At 40.8% G+C, this 14,510-nt stretch overlaps 1 protein-coding gene across 23 annotated transcripts in view; it reads right to left on the bottom strand.

Annotated features, from left to right (window-relative positions):
- The window catches only part of MAGI2 (membrane associated guanylate kinase, WW and PDZ domain containing 2), a 597,762-nt gene that overhangs the window by 399,742 nt on the left and 183,510 nt on the right, over positions 1–14,510 (bottom strand). The gene's annotated exons all lie outside the window — the stretch shown is intronic.

Here is a 14,510-nt window from a genome sequence, read left to right as displayed (position 1 = left end):
AAGAGCTCTCGTGATGCAAAATAACAGGAGGAATGGCCCTTAGATGTGGGTGGCTACAGTACACATACACAAGGGCCTCCTACATACCAAACTGTGCTTGTGTCTCTTTCATCTTTTTACAAGTGCCTCTTTCTGAAAACGGAGAGTGAGAGGTTTAGAAGTGCATGCAAGCTTAATACCTATCTCTTCCAAGATACAACCAACATGACACTGCACATATATTTATTTTGCTACTAAGTTAGAAAGCACCAGATTCTTAAAAAAAAAAAACTCTCATAACTCAGGCAATACGTATTTGAATGTTAAGACAACCTGGCCACTGACACTCGGAACAATTTATGCAACTGAAAAACAGTTGTTTTAAAGTGTACTGGTTTTTTAAAACAATGCCTCCATTGCTTTTAAAGTGTGCACAGGTCATGCCATAGCTGTCAACTTTACCCTTTTCTTGCGAGGAATTCTATTCGGAATAAGGGAATTTCTCTTTAAAAAAGGGAAACGTTGACAGCTATGGGTCATGCCCAGCCATATAAATTAAAGAAAATTAATTAATTAATCAAAATGTGTTAGAACTGGTTTTTGTAATATCAAAGAGCCCCCAGATCAAAGTTCTTCTCTGTGAACACTTGGCCTACAGAAGTATCATCTGTAGTTATTATCGAACAGCTCTACTGAAATGTGATAGTAATTTTTAGGCAGGGGAAGAATATCCCTTTTAGAAAGGTTCAACTTACCCATCTCTCCTTCCTGAGTCTTAATTCATGCCATCTAGGAATTAGTTCTGTGCTCAGTGAGAATAATCAGTGGGTTGGTTAGTCACGAGTAACTTATGATCCATTAATTTTAGTGGTTCTATTCCAAGCACGATTAAGGCTGGATCCAAACCATGCTTTTTTAGGCTGACTTGTGGATCTGATTTTTTAAAAATTAATGCCATGCTTTGTCTTTAGTGTGCTTTTACTATGAAATACTTAAATAGATATTCAATATTGTGCGTACTCCCTTGAATGGTGGCTACTGGCTTGTTGCAATTGTGACAAGATAAGCACATTCTATACCAGAGATGGTCAACTCCTGGCCCACAGACTGGAGCCGAGCCCCTTGAAACAGGAGTAGCTGGCTTTAATGCCCCAACAACAGGTGTGTTTAAAAAGTCTGTCCACAGACTCACTTTTAAGAGGGGGGAAGGTCATCAAGTTGTAAGAAAAAGGAATATTCCACATTTTTAATGTGTTATCTGTTTTCAACTTTGTATGGATTATATCTTTGTATGGTTAAATGTGAGCATATGTGGATCCTAACTGTGAAGATCTTAAAGTGAGGTGTGAGGAGGCTAGGGGAGATGCCAAGGTAGTTTGGCTACCTGCCCACACCAGCTGTTTGAAAGCAACCTCAGGTGTACTGAAGGGGGTGGAAGAGAAGAGGGATGGGACGGGCTGTTTCTGCTTTATAAGTAGCAGAGGAAAACACACAGATGGAGGACTAGTGAAAGAGAAGAGCAGAAAGAAATAGCAAAGCAAGATTCTGAGAAAGGTTAGTGTGCTTGTATGAAGAATTGGATACAGATCAGCTGCCCTCAATTTTACCCAATGATGTGTTGGGTCTCTTCAGTTCAAGAGCAGCTCTAAGCCAATTTGTCTGGCTGAGAACACTCTGAAGTTTGTGCTCTTGTGGAGAATGCTGCAGAAGACAATTACAATTTTTATCATAGAGAATACAGAAGTTGTCTATCAATGTTCTATACAGATCTTTTATTTGTAGATTTCATTTACAGTTTAATTGAAAAATGTAATTGTCACTTCTTGAAAGTGCCCTATTATATTTTACTTATGCAGAGGAACTTTCCGTGTGGTTAAAACTTTAGGTGTGTAAAATTTTGTTTCTTTTTCAGTAAATGTTAATGTACCATTGACCTCAGCAGAATCAAAATGTTGTTCAACATGTTTTATTGATCCTGCTGTCACATGAATCAATCTTAAATTTAAATAACTGTATTTCCCTATTCCCCTCTTGAAATTCAGAAGAAGTAATTATAGTTTGCTGCATGTTTTTCACCCAGGAAATACTAATTTCAAAATGCATACATACATAACTGCTTTTATTTACCAAGGACATTTAAACCATAAATCAAAATGACTCTCTGTCAAAGCTTGTTTTCACTTTCATACAATATAATCATTTTGATTGAACAGCCTACATATTTCCCTAATGATTTTTTATCTTTTCCTCTGGAGAAATGAATTTCCTACATTCTTGTTTGTGGAATGAATGCCATAACTCATGACGAATCAACTTATTTCTAGCTTGTTTGATAATAAAATAGGAGGAACGTGATGGATGATTTATTATATGTTCTCAAGCAGTACTGCCATTCAAAAGAAAAACATTCAACCATTGTTGTCATGTTCCCTTTCCCTTATTTATGAGAGCAACAATCCTCACCCTTTCCATTATCTATAAAATAATGCTATTTCGAGTTGATTTCTTCACATACTGTACTGGATAATGTTCAAGCAACACAAAGATATACCTGGAGAAACATATGTCACAATTATTTGCAACTTGTTTACCTCCCCCATTAAATGCTATATAGTTTCAGATTCATTTCTGCAATGCTGTATTTTGCCAACTACACTGTAGTATATTTGTTGTCGTTTAGTCGTTTAATCGTGTCTGACTCTTCGTGACCCCCTGGACCAGAGCACGCCAGGCACTTCTGTCTTCCACTGCCTCCCGCAGTTTAGTCAAACTCATGCTGGTAGCTTTGAGAACACTGCCCAACCATCTCGTCCTCTGTCGTCCCCTTCTCCTTGCGCCCTCCATCTTTCCCAACATCAGGGTCTTTTCCAGGGAGTCTTCTCTTCTCATGAGGTGGCCAAAGTACTGGAGTCTCAGCTTCATGATCTGTCCTTCCAGTGAGCACTCAGGGCTGATTTCCTTCAGAATGGAGAGGTTGGGTCTTCTTGCAGTCCATGGGACTCTCAAGAGTCTCCTCCAGCACCATAATTCAAAAGCATCAATTCTTTGGCGATCAGCCTTCTTTATGGTCCAGCTCTCACTTCCATACATCACTACTGGGAAAACCATAGCTTTAACTATACGGACCGAGTGAGCACTCCCAGATAAGAACTGCTTTCCCCCCCTTACTAGCATTTGAAAAACTTTGCCTACACCATTGTCTTCACTTCCTCAAGTTCTTAACTTGTCTGTGGGCTTGGTAACTTAGAAGAACTTTATCCAAAACACATTTTACAGCATTAAAGAAATGTGTTGTCCTTCAGGTATTTCTCCCTCTTGGGGAAACACTATCTGCAAACAGTTCCCACGTGCTGGACAGAATATTTAAATGATTTAACAACTATATGGGTGTGCCCATCCTCCCAGTTTATTATTTCACTGTAATTGCAAAAATAAATAAATCAGAATTATAATCAATCTTGTGAATTTACTTTATATTTTCTTATTTTCTTATAGTTGTATTTCTAAGAGGTAAATTCCATTATATTAAATTGGGCTTACTCTCAGACTTAATTGTAAAACTAATAGACTCATTTGTAAGGGATATAGTTGTGTGCCAAGTTTTCAAATTATAGTCTCGTGCTCATTTGTGAACGTGTGTAGAGTGGAAGCCCAAAAGACAAGAACTGTTAAAGCCCAAAATGTTTTCATACTCCAACCACTGTGCTGCTACAAGTTTCCTTCTCTCCCGCACATATTCCACATATGTAACTGTTGCATAATGTTATGTCTCCATTGACAGTAACCACAGTTAGTGCTAACACACTCCCCTTGCAACCTTGGGCATACAAACAGTCATGACAATCCTAGTTAGCATTCATCACATGGTTTGAACAACTACACCATGTTTTGAACAAAACTGGTCCTGTAGTTGAAGAGAACATTTGGGGAAAAATGTGAAACTGCTAAAAGAGTTCATCCCCACCACTCAGTTCTAAAATAAATGAAAATCTATTAACCTGACAACTTTGCCATTGGTCCAAGCATATAGTTTCAATCCTAAAGAGGTTTGGCAAGCAGTGTTTTCTCACGGAACAAGTTTTTTGCTGCATAACACATCTGAATCCAGATACAGGTAAGGTACGGTAAATGAGAGAATTCTGCAACTCCACTGTGAAGAAAGTATCTCAGACCCCAGTCTCATGCACAACCTGAATTGATATACACTGGAAAGTTAAAATTCCTAAAACTACATTATCTTTTCATCTAGGTTAAATGGACTATTGTCTTCTGGGTACTGGGGCAGATGGATTGCAGAGATACACGTTCTTTCAGGAGGGGAGCCCCTGCAAAACTGGGAGGGAGATTATACATAATGTGGCCAAAGGCTACTCCTCTGTATTTTGTGAAAGAAATATGTGTAAAAGGATTCTACTCCTTTCTGTTAAATCTTACTCTTGCCAAGTCTGGGTACTGGACAAGCGACTGAAGTGTAATTCATTGCTCAGGACAGTATTTTTAGACCCACTTCTTGAGGGGAAAGCTAACTTGTCTGAGCTGAGGGGGTGGAAAATGATTTCTTGTTGGCTTCTAGTAATAAAGCAGCCCTTTTACCTATGACAAGATTTGCTTTGGCAGCCGTCAAAGCACATGCCAAATTTTTATCTTGTTCATCATGTGTTAAATTAGATTTACTGTTATTGTGATAATTGTTTTTTGTAGTTGTTAATTGTTTTCTGTTGTAACCCATGGTTGAAACATTAAAGACTGGTCTGTGCTGCATGGAACAGTATTCATTGCTCTGGGTAGAGCATTAAAAGGCAAATATGCACACTAGTTGAAAAGGTCATGTTTATGTGCATATTGGAAACCAGTTGTACTTCACAGATAAATTGTTAGGAATGAAACTGAGCTAGTGGACTTTTTCTGTAGTATTTTAAAAGCCACTGAAAAGATACACATGCAGCCTGTCATTCTACAGAACTGAAATATAAGTGAGTAATCATAGTTTTAAATTCATCATAGTACTTTAATTGTAAAGTAATATTTCCTAAAGGTCATCTGTCCATTCTTGTGACCTTATTTTGAGCAGACAAGCCTTAAGTGCTTAGACGATTGTTCTCTAATTGCTGAAGTTGAGCTGGTGCCCTGCATATGATGATTTAATTGGTATGAGGAGTGAAAGCTGATTAAGTTGGAGCTGAAACATGCAGTAATGAAACAAAACAAAAAAAATACTCCTAATTAGGCAAATTAAGAAACTCAAACCTTTGAAAATGAAGGGAAAAGTCAGAACTTGGAAAATGCAATCTAGCCATTTTAGTCAATACTTTATGCATGCTACATTTTGAAGAAGTGTCTGAAAGTAAAACTAAAAGTGAGGGGGGAATTAAGGGCGCTTGGATGCACAGAGCAAAAAGTATAGCAGTTTTCTATAGACCTAAATTTTCTGATTTTTAAGCCAGGTGCTTTAAGCACACCTCTTGTGAAGCCCAAGGGGAGGTTAATATGTCAAATCAGTTTAGGTAGGCACTAGCAGTCAGTGTGGTCAGGTGGAGTCACCCCCTCAACACTGGTGTCACTGCAGTTTACCTGGACAGGGAGTGGGGCAGCAAGGTGTGTGTGGGGGGGCTAAGCTGAAGTACTGTTGGACTGGCTCCATCAGTGCATCTGCACAGCCCTGACCTAGCTTGTAGGAGTGTAAATATCCAGAGATGCAGTGATCAGGTGGGATTGCTATGAGGAATTATAACAGATAAAGAGTAAGCCATCTGTGTCAGCAATGAAAGCATTGCGTTGACTGGGTTTAAACTATTTTGATATGATTTTTGATCAATCTACACCTCTGCATCTCTGGCCCTTTTGACCCTACTGCCCATTTCTCTCCCCTCACATGTCACGTACACAGCAGCACAGCAGTTGCTTCGCCAGGCAGGCATCCTGGGCCATAAAGATTGTGGGCAAGCTTATTTGAAGTAGCTCTCTAATGTATATTAATCTTAGGATGTTAATCTTAGGGCCAGGAAACAGATCTCACATGAAGCTGATACTGATTGCTATCCTCCTGGCCATCCTCCTTATCATATGTGTATTGCTTGTTTATGACCTCCGGGGTTGCCAGATACTCTTCTTTGTAGTTGTCAACTTATTTACCACCACTTTGTAGTTCTCAACATATTTACCCCAAAATATATGCATGCTAATTAGTGTTGTAGTGTAACTTTTTCCCCACGTGGGGTTTGATGAAATGCTCAGAGGAAATATGATTGGTTCTTACTAGCACTGTGTAAAAGATTCTTTTGCTAATAAAATGGCCTGGTGAGGGGTGTAGTTTATGCACTTTCTCCGAGAGCCTGGCTGGTCAAAGCCTCGTGTCTTGTTTTTTAATCAGGGTCCAATCCTTCCTTTACTTTGCAAACACAACACTAGCTGATGTTCTGTCCCATCCATGTCAGATGCAGCAGTATGGTCCTTGAAGGCCCACTGTGTGGGTTTCACCCACCAGTAAGGATGTGTCTTGCTGGAAGAACTGGCCATAATTCAAATGCTATAGCCCCTGTGTGAGGCACTTGAAGCTTGAATTATGAACACTGATACTGCAAAACATTTTTCTGCACAAAATGGAGCTCGCTAAGGGCAATACGTTGAAAGGCATTGCTGCATTTTTCAAGCACCACTATCTGTCTTCATCTATTCCCCAGCTATGGTGTCACCAGAAGAAGGCTGCTTCACCTGACTGTCTGGTAAGGCTGACCTTCTCCAGGAACCTCAACGTAATATATACACTTAAAGAATGCTAACCAATACCTCAAATCACTTGAATTTTGGTGGGGAAAATGTTTTATGCTTACAATTCATATGCACGTTTGAGGACATTAGTGAGCATTCCACTGAAGCTAGTGAGATGGTCAGAATTATACCTTTAATTTCAGATAGATCGGCAGTTTCTTCGGGTTTTATCAAAGTCTGTACAAATCTTGGGGGAGGGAATATATAGACTGTGCTTTCATTCCAGTGGATGTATTCCTATCATATGTTATCAGGCCAATTCCATAATTCAGTCACAATTCGGTGCATGAACATAAATTACTACAGATAATGAAGAACGGCCCACCTAATAATATGAGTAGAACGAGACTTTACAGAATGTGGGATTTCTGTAAGCTTTAATGATAGAATCCTGTTTTCATAATTTTTCCAACCCAAAACTAACTAACTGCAGGAGATGGGTACCCAATTCCAACTTTTAACAGGCCAATACTTTTGGCCAACAACAGACTGTCATGGATCCCAGCTCAACTTCACTCCCTCATACATCTTGCAAGAGGTCCTCTCACATTGACCATCTGTTCTGACACTTAAGAGAGAGAGAGAGAGAGAGATGCATGAGTTCCCTGCTCTTACGGCTGCTTTATTGCTTTCCTCCTTTTTTCATGATACAGCAGCTACCATTTTTATATTCTTTTAATGCGGGAGTGGGGAACCTTTGGTCTTCTGGATGTTTTCCCAATGCCTGTTTTGCTGTATGCCCAGCCATGTGTAAGTCCCAACATTCACATCTTCAAAGATATAGTTCCGCTGGGAAGGTGTTCGTTTACACTCGGCTACCCATTCTGTCACATTCAGCGCTTGGAGCTCAGTAGGACAGACATTAAGTTTGAAAGAGACCAATCTACTTGTCTGTAGGTCAACTCAACAGTTAAAGAATATTGGCTTTATTTCAAAGCATTAGGTACTTACACAAAACAAACTATTTTTTAGTAAAAAGCAAACTGCATGTATCATCCAACAATACACATAATGTTACTGGCAGAGTTAAGTAATAGGCTACAATAACATAACAACATACCTTTCAAATGGTACAGCTGAAGATTAAAACGAACAATGGCTCTTTCAGTTTGTAAAGCCAAGTTTTCGATGAGCATTGGCTGGTATCAGCAACATCACACAGCAAATATTGACTATCCAATTTAAAAAGATTACTTGAGTTTTCATTTAAAACTTGTGAATGCTAACCAATCTGCTACATTTTAATTGTGTTCCAAATGGACAAATAGTTAAGAACCTTCTAACACAAGTTTATTTTCCAGCTTAAATTGTGAGCCTATTATCCATTCACTCACAAAGAAAAAGAGAAGACACAAAAAAATCCATCCACCAGTTCTACTGTATTTTAGAAAACAGCAGTGATCAGACTATTTGGTATCTTAATTACCAGAAATATCATTAGCTTTGTATACTGGAAAGTTTTCTTTTATTACAGCTATAATTTTATTTGCCAGCACTTGAATTGCACTGCAAGATAAATTGCTGTGTGCTCAGAATTTCTGAGAGGTAGTTAATATAGTGACTTGATCCATTATGTTCCCCCTTACTATTTATAGATAGAATTAAAGTAGCTATTTTTATACATTTATTGTTCAATTTGTCACAAGTTAATCAGAAATATAATTCGTGAATAGTGAGGTTATCAGGGAATCGTGGTTGGGGCTTTCCAACAGGAAAAATGTAGCTTTGCATGGTTCTACAGATCAAAGCTGTTGACAACCTGATGCATGTAACCTATCAAGGTCAGGTCCAAATCTAACAGCAAATGCAAACATTCAGAAAACATGGCACATGTCTTCTAGGACTCTGTCACTTCAGAATATAATGATCCCTACATGAGGAACTCTTTTGTGCATGGGGCTCTAGTCTACCATTCTTCCTACATGCCATGCCCCACATACAAGACCTTCTCGATTTGAGGAAAATTCAGAATATGTGGCAATCCATGTACACCTCAATATGAGGAAGAATTCAAAGCATGTGACACACACCCCTCTGCATAAATACCCTTTTTATTATGAAGTGCTTCTTTTTCAATCAGCCCCCACAGAGCTAAAATTCCCAACACCCTTCAGAAACTAGTTACCAGTATTATTTGGCAGGGAGCGGGGAGGAACCATGACTACTATAGTGATATAAGAGTGTTTTACACTAAGGTTACCAGATGTCCCCATTTCCTGGGGACAGTCCCCCGGATTTACAAATCAGTTCCCTGACAAAATCCATCTATTTAGTAGTCTGGTTCTTTCATCGACAATAATCTTGATACTCCATCAGTTTCTGGAACTATCAAGCACCATTCTGGCACCTTGACTCATCACTTCCAATATTCAGGTATCCCTCACACTGATTCGACAATCCCTTCCATCAGCGTTACTTAAGCTTGCCTAACTTCCAAGTAGCTCTAGACCAGACTTATACAATTTGTGACCCACCAAGATGTAGCTTAGGATCCATATATGGAGAAAAACCGTAACTTGATAATTTCTTTCCTGGGACCACAGAAATAGGGTGCGTGAGAATTGATAATACATCAGAGGTGGACTATTTTCAGCTTGGCATGTCACTAGTTACGTTGGCTTGCTGCACAGGGAATTTAATGTGAGTTTTCTAACTGGTTTTTCCCAGTTTGGAGTAGCAAGTTATCTCCTTGCCTAGTTTTTTAAGTTGTTGTTGTTGTTGTTGTTGTAATATAAATCTGTGTTTCAATCATGTTAGAATGAAATTTCCTAGCACACAGGGATGGTACTTTTTGTAATAAATATACTCCCTGCTCTTAATCTGCAAATCCCTCCAACAAATATTGGAGGTATAGGATGAAATTTTTGAGGAGGAAACATTGGGAAGCCCACCAGAAGTTCATTAATAATCCATAAGTCATGTTGCATCTAAATTTGTAATTAAGAGCTCTTGGAGTTGGAACTTAGGTTATTTTTAAAGGAAATTGTGGTGCATAAGAAGGGGTGCCAAATGATAAACTTAGCTGGGGCTTTATTGAAATTTTCATTAGACATACATTTTAGGTTGAAATATTGTGGTTCACACATTTGAGAATGTTCATGAAACCTGGTTTGACACCATTTTCCATTTGATCCACTGAAGAATCCAGCACTTTCTCTGCCATTGGCTCCATGCTGCCATTTCAAATGCAGCCTCAGTTGCTGCTGGTTGGTTTCCTAAATTATTATGAGCACATTGGCCATTGCACCCAGCACACATTATGGGGAGGGGGAGGGCACAGCACTAAGGAAATGCCAAACCAAAATGGCTCACAATTGTAAGACAGCATCTGAAAGGTTTAGAGAGCACAAAACTGTGAAAATTAAGAACTCAGTGTTGCGTCCCTGTCCTTTAGGGCAACAGCTATGAGCATGCTTAGTACCAGTGGAGGCTTCTAATAGGCTAATGCTACCGCATAGCTGTATCTAAAGCAGTCCGAATTCCTTCCATATCTGCTACAGTGGCTGTGTTGGATGGGCCTCATGAGAACGGTTAGAGTAAGAGCTTTTCTACTGGTGCTGACCTTTCGCCAGCCCCATCAGCCATATGGTTTCTTCTGCTTAGAGACACACGGGAGTGACCTCTTTGCCATAGCATTAGGATTGCCTGAGCGGTACAGAGAGCTGAATGGCCAGAGAACAGAAGATTGTCAGAAATGTTTGCAGAGATTCTCTGAGTTCAGACAGAAGTAAAAAAATGTGGGTGAGACAGGAAAAAGCATGTAGCTTTGAGATTTTGGAGGGATTAAAAAATAAAATAAAATCTCAACATTCTCCTTGGGAAGACTGTGCCTCAGTAGACCCAGGGGACCAGCTTCCACTGACGGTAGCATTCACAGTGCTTGACAACACCCAAAGTTTGCAGTTCCAGGAAATGGAAAGAAAAGGAAGGTTATGTAATCGCATCATAGTCCACCATACATTTTAGACACTATTTTTCTGTGCTTTTTTTACTCTCTGCTACCAAACTTTATATGGTGCGATTTGTTTACTTGCATAGTTCTGTATTTTGGTTGCAGATTAACATGTTATTGTTTGTAAGGTACCCAGAGAACAAACTTATTGAGAGGCATATAGCTGCTGCTACAAATCATTAAATAAATGCATGGCTGGTAGGCTGCTTCAGCTTGGTGGGCCACAAATTGTGCAGGCTACTTTTGATGAAAGAGAGCGCCCCAGGAATAGCTCCCATGCAAGCATGGTCATTGCTTCCTATACTCCTCTGGTAACATACCTAATGGAGTGACCATATGAATGGGGAAGTAGTATGACTTAGTCACTTCTGCTAGTGCTGATGTCTCCCTGGCATTGGTTTCACTGTTGTGAGAAATAAATTTAGCATAGACCCCATCAAGGTTATCTTCCTATTTCACATGTTTCCAGAGCAGCATGGGGAAGAGACAAGCAAAATTGGCTATCATGCTGGTAAGTGGAACTCCTCAGTGGACTCTCTGAGCCTGTGAAGAGGAGAAAGCGGCTGAGCTCATTAGCACAGCAGAGAGAAAACCTGGGCAGCTGTACAATGAGGGAAACAGCTAATCAAGAATTCCTTTTTAAAGACAGCCAAAGCAAAGAAATTCTCAATGCACAATTAAAAGTTATATCACTGATGTTCCACTAATGAAATGATGACTTAATTACAGTGTTCAAATACAAATGCAGATTTGGAAGATAATTAAGTCTATTTTTGCCTTCTCTGTCAATCCAGTGGACATCAACAATGCCTAAGTTTTCTTAATTAATCTGTACTCAAGATATCTAATAAACGACAACTTCAAACAACTTAAAGAAGCAAGCTATGGCATATTTCCAGTGATTATTTTCACTTGGGAGATCAGCCTGCACAACTACATTTTTCATCAAGGGATGATCTACCAACAAGCTAGTTACAATCTTAGTCGTCTTCAAGTCGTGTTCTGTGGTAACATAAGGTTATCTAGAAGCTTACTGTAGCTCAATCAAGGAGAAAACTAGCAGTGATAAGCAATGTTCTTTGAAAGAGACTTCCTTTCACTTCTGAACCTACACTGCAATATGCAGCTGCAGAACATTAGGCTTCATCTCGGTCAAACATGGGCAGGAGGTAGAATATGGTCTGTCAATTGGCCACCTTGTACCTGCCGATTCATGGAAAGGATGCTAGGTGGACATTAGTCTGATCCTACAGACTCCATAAGCCATAGTTTGGCTTACTGTACCATGTGAATGAGCTCAATGAGAAGTTCTGAAGCAGAGCCATCCATTTGCAAAAACGCATTTAAATTTTTATTATAAAAAAAATTATTATAACATTTTATTATAAAGCCTATAATGAATAATGGAAGAAGAACGTGCAGTACTTTCCTCATTGGCTCCCATATTGGCAAAGGGACCATCTTTGCAACCTAATTAATTAGAATGATAATGAGAACTTGCATTTCTTATCAACTTCCAATTCAGTTAGTAAATTTTAATCTAACACCAATTTTCTGCTTGGAAAATTTACTGCTTCCCATGCACTATAGTGAGAGATCATGAATTTTAAGAAGTCAGGACTGTACATATTTTGTTAATAAATATATATTTCTTGGTCACAGTACTGGGGATGTCTGTTTTCTTTTTTGTTGTTGATATCACTGATGTAATTTTACTCTATGATCAACAAAATTTATGCTTTGCTTAGATGGTAAAATTTGGAAATCACATGTAAAATATACATTCTCTACCACTGAAGAACACTTGCCTACAATACGAATGCCTCAGACTACAAACCTGCCTAATAAGCGTCCGAGAAACTGGAATGCTTTCACTTCATTTTTTCGTATATGATGCCAGCCAGTTTAATATTCTTCATGATGAGACATCCATATAAAGAGGCAGGCAACAAAATCCACAAGTATTATCCACTGTGCTAAATAACAATACAGTGGTGCCCCGCAAGACGAACGCCTCGCAAGACGGAAAACCCGCTAGATGAAAGGGTTTTCCGTTTTGGAGGCGCTTCACAAAACGAATTTCCCTATGGGCTTCCTTCGCAAGACGAAAGCCCATAGGGAAATCTCCGGGACAGCGGGGAAGCGCAGCGCGTCTTCCCCACTGTCCTCGGACCTCCTCCCGCCGCCAGGCTTCGGAAGGCTGCTCCGAAGCCTGGCGTGGGGCGGAGAGGTTTTTTAAAAACCCCGGGACAGCGGGGGACTTCTCCGCTGTCCGGGGCGATTTTAAAATGCTGCCGGGTGGCAGCGCTGCCGCCCAGCAGCATTTAAAAAAACCCGGGACAGCGGGTTTAAAATCGCCCCGGGCGGCGCGTTTCTCCGCTGTGCCGGAGGGCTTTTGAAGGCAGGCGGGGGGAGCAAAGACTTTCGCCCCCCTCCCGCCTTCAGAAGAGGTCCTGGAGGTCTTCTGAAGGCAGGCGGGGGGCGAAAGTCTTTGTTCCCCCCTGCCTGCCTTCCTGTTCTCCGCTGTCCCGGAGGGCTTTTGAAGGCAGGCGGGGGGGGGAGCAAAGACTTTCGCCCCCCGCCTGCCTTCAGAAGAGGTCCTGGACCTCTTCTGAAGGCGGGCGGGGGGCGAAAGTCTTTGCTCCCCCCTGCCTGCCTTCCCGGGAGAGCGGAGAAACGTGCAGCCTCTCCTTGCGGAGGGGTTGGGCGCAGCTATGGAAGAAGGCAAGGCAGCGAGCGGGATGGATCCCGCTCGCTGTTTTGCCTTCCCCTTTAGCCCCGTGCAGCCTCTCCTTGCGGAGGGGTTGCGCGCAGCTATGGAAGAAGGCAAGGCAGCGAGCGGGATGGATCCCGCTCGCTGTTTTGCCTTCCCCTTTAGCCCCGCACAGCCTCTCCTTGCGGAGAGTCTTTGCCCCCCTTGCCTGCCTTCCCAGGGGCTTTTAAATCGCCCCAGACAGCGGAGAAGTCCTCCGCTGTCCCGGGGCGATTTTAAAATGCCGCCTGCCAGCATTTTAAGATCGCCCCGGACAGCGGAGAAGCCCTCCGCTGTCCCGGGGTTTTTTAAAATGCTGGGGGGGGGGTGGGAAGAAAAGCCCTTGTCCCCCCCCCCCAGCCTTCAGAAGAGGTCGGGGGACAGACTGTCCCCGGACCTGGTCCGAAGTCGGTTTCCATAGGAACGCATTAATTGATTTTCAATGCATTCCTATGGGAAACCGTGCATCGCAAGACAAAAAACTCGCAAGAAGAAAAAACTTGCGGAACGAATTAATTTCGTCTTGCGAGGCACCGCTGTAAAAGAGTAGATCTTTGCTTTGTTCAGTATTATGTTCTTTATTGTGAAGACCACAAATAAAGACTAAACAACATATTATGAGCAAAACAAGTCTTCCTAATTGTGTATAGTTTATACCATTATTCAAAACTAATTCATATGATCAATTTTCAGAACACTGAATGGAGTTTTGTTACTAGTTTCAGAGATCAATAAGCTCCATGCTTGAGTACAGCTATTATCATAGATGTCAGAGGCTGCCTCTTTCTTACGAGATTATCTTACCACCAGACAAAGAGATGTAAGCTGGAAGAGAGTAAGAATGATCCATAAAATTGGGAAGGGTGGGGACTGCAGGAACAGCATCTACTGTATAACAAGCAGTGAAATCAGTGGCAGGTTGTCATGTGAAAAACAAAGCACTATCACGCCTAAACTGATACTGTGAATTGTACATAAGTTACCTCCTGATGCCAGCCTTATTATTTTCCTTAAAAGGATAAGTAATGTACAGTATATTTATTTGTGCAATTTACCTAT

Source organism: Podarcis muralis, chromosome 10, assembly GCF_964188315.1.
Source record: "Podarcis muralis chromosome 10, rPodMur119.hap1.1, whole genome shotgun sequence".
Lineage (NCBI taxonomy): Eukaryota > Metazoa > Chordata > Lepidosauria > Squamata > Lacertidae > Podarcis > Podarcis muralis.
This window is presented reverse-complemented; position numbering and strand designations above follow the sequence as displayed.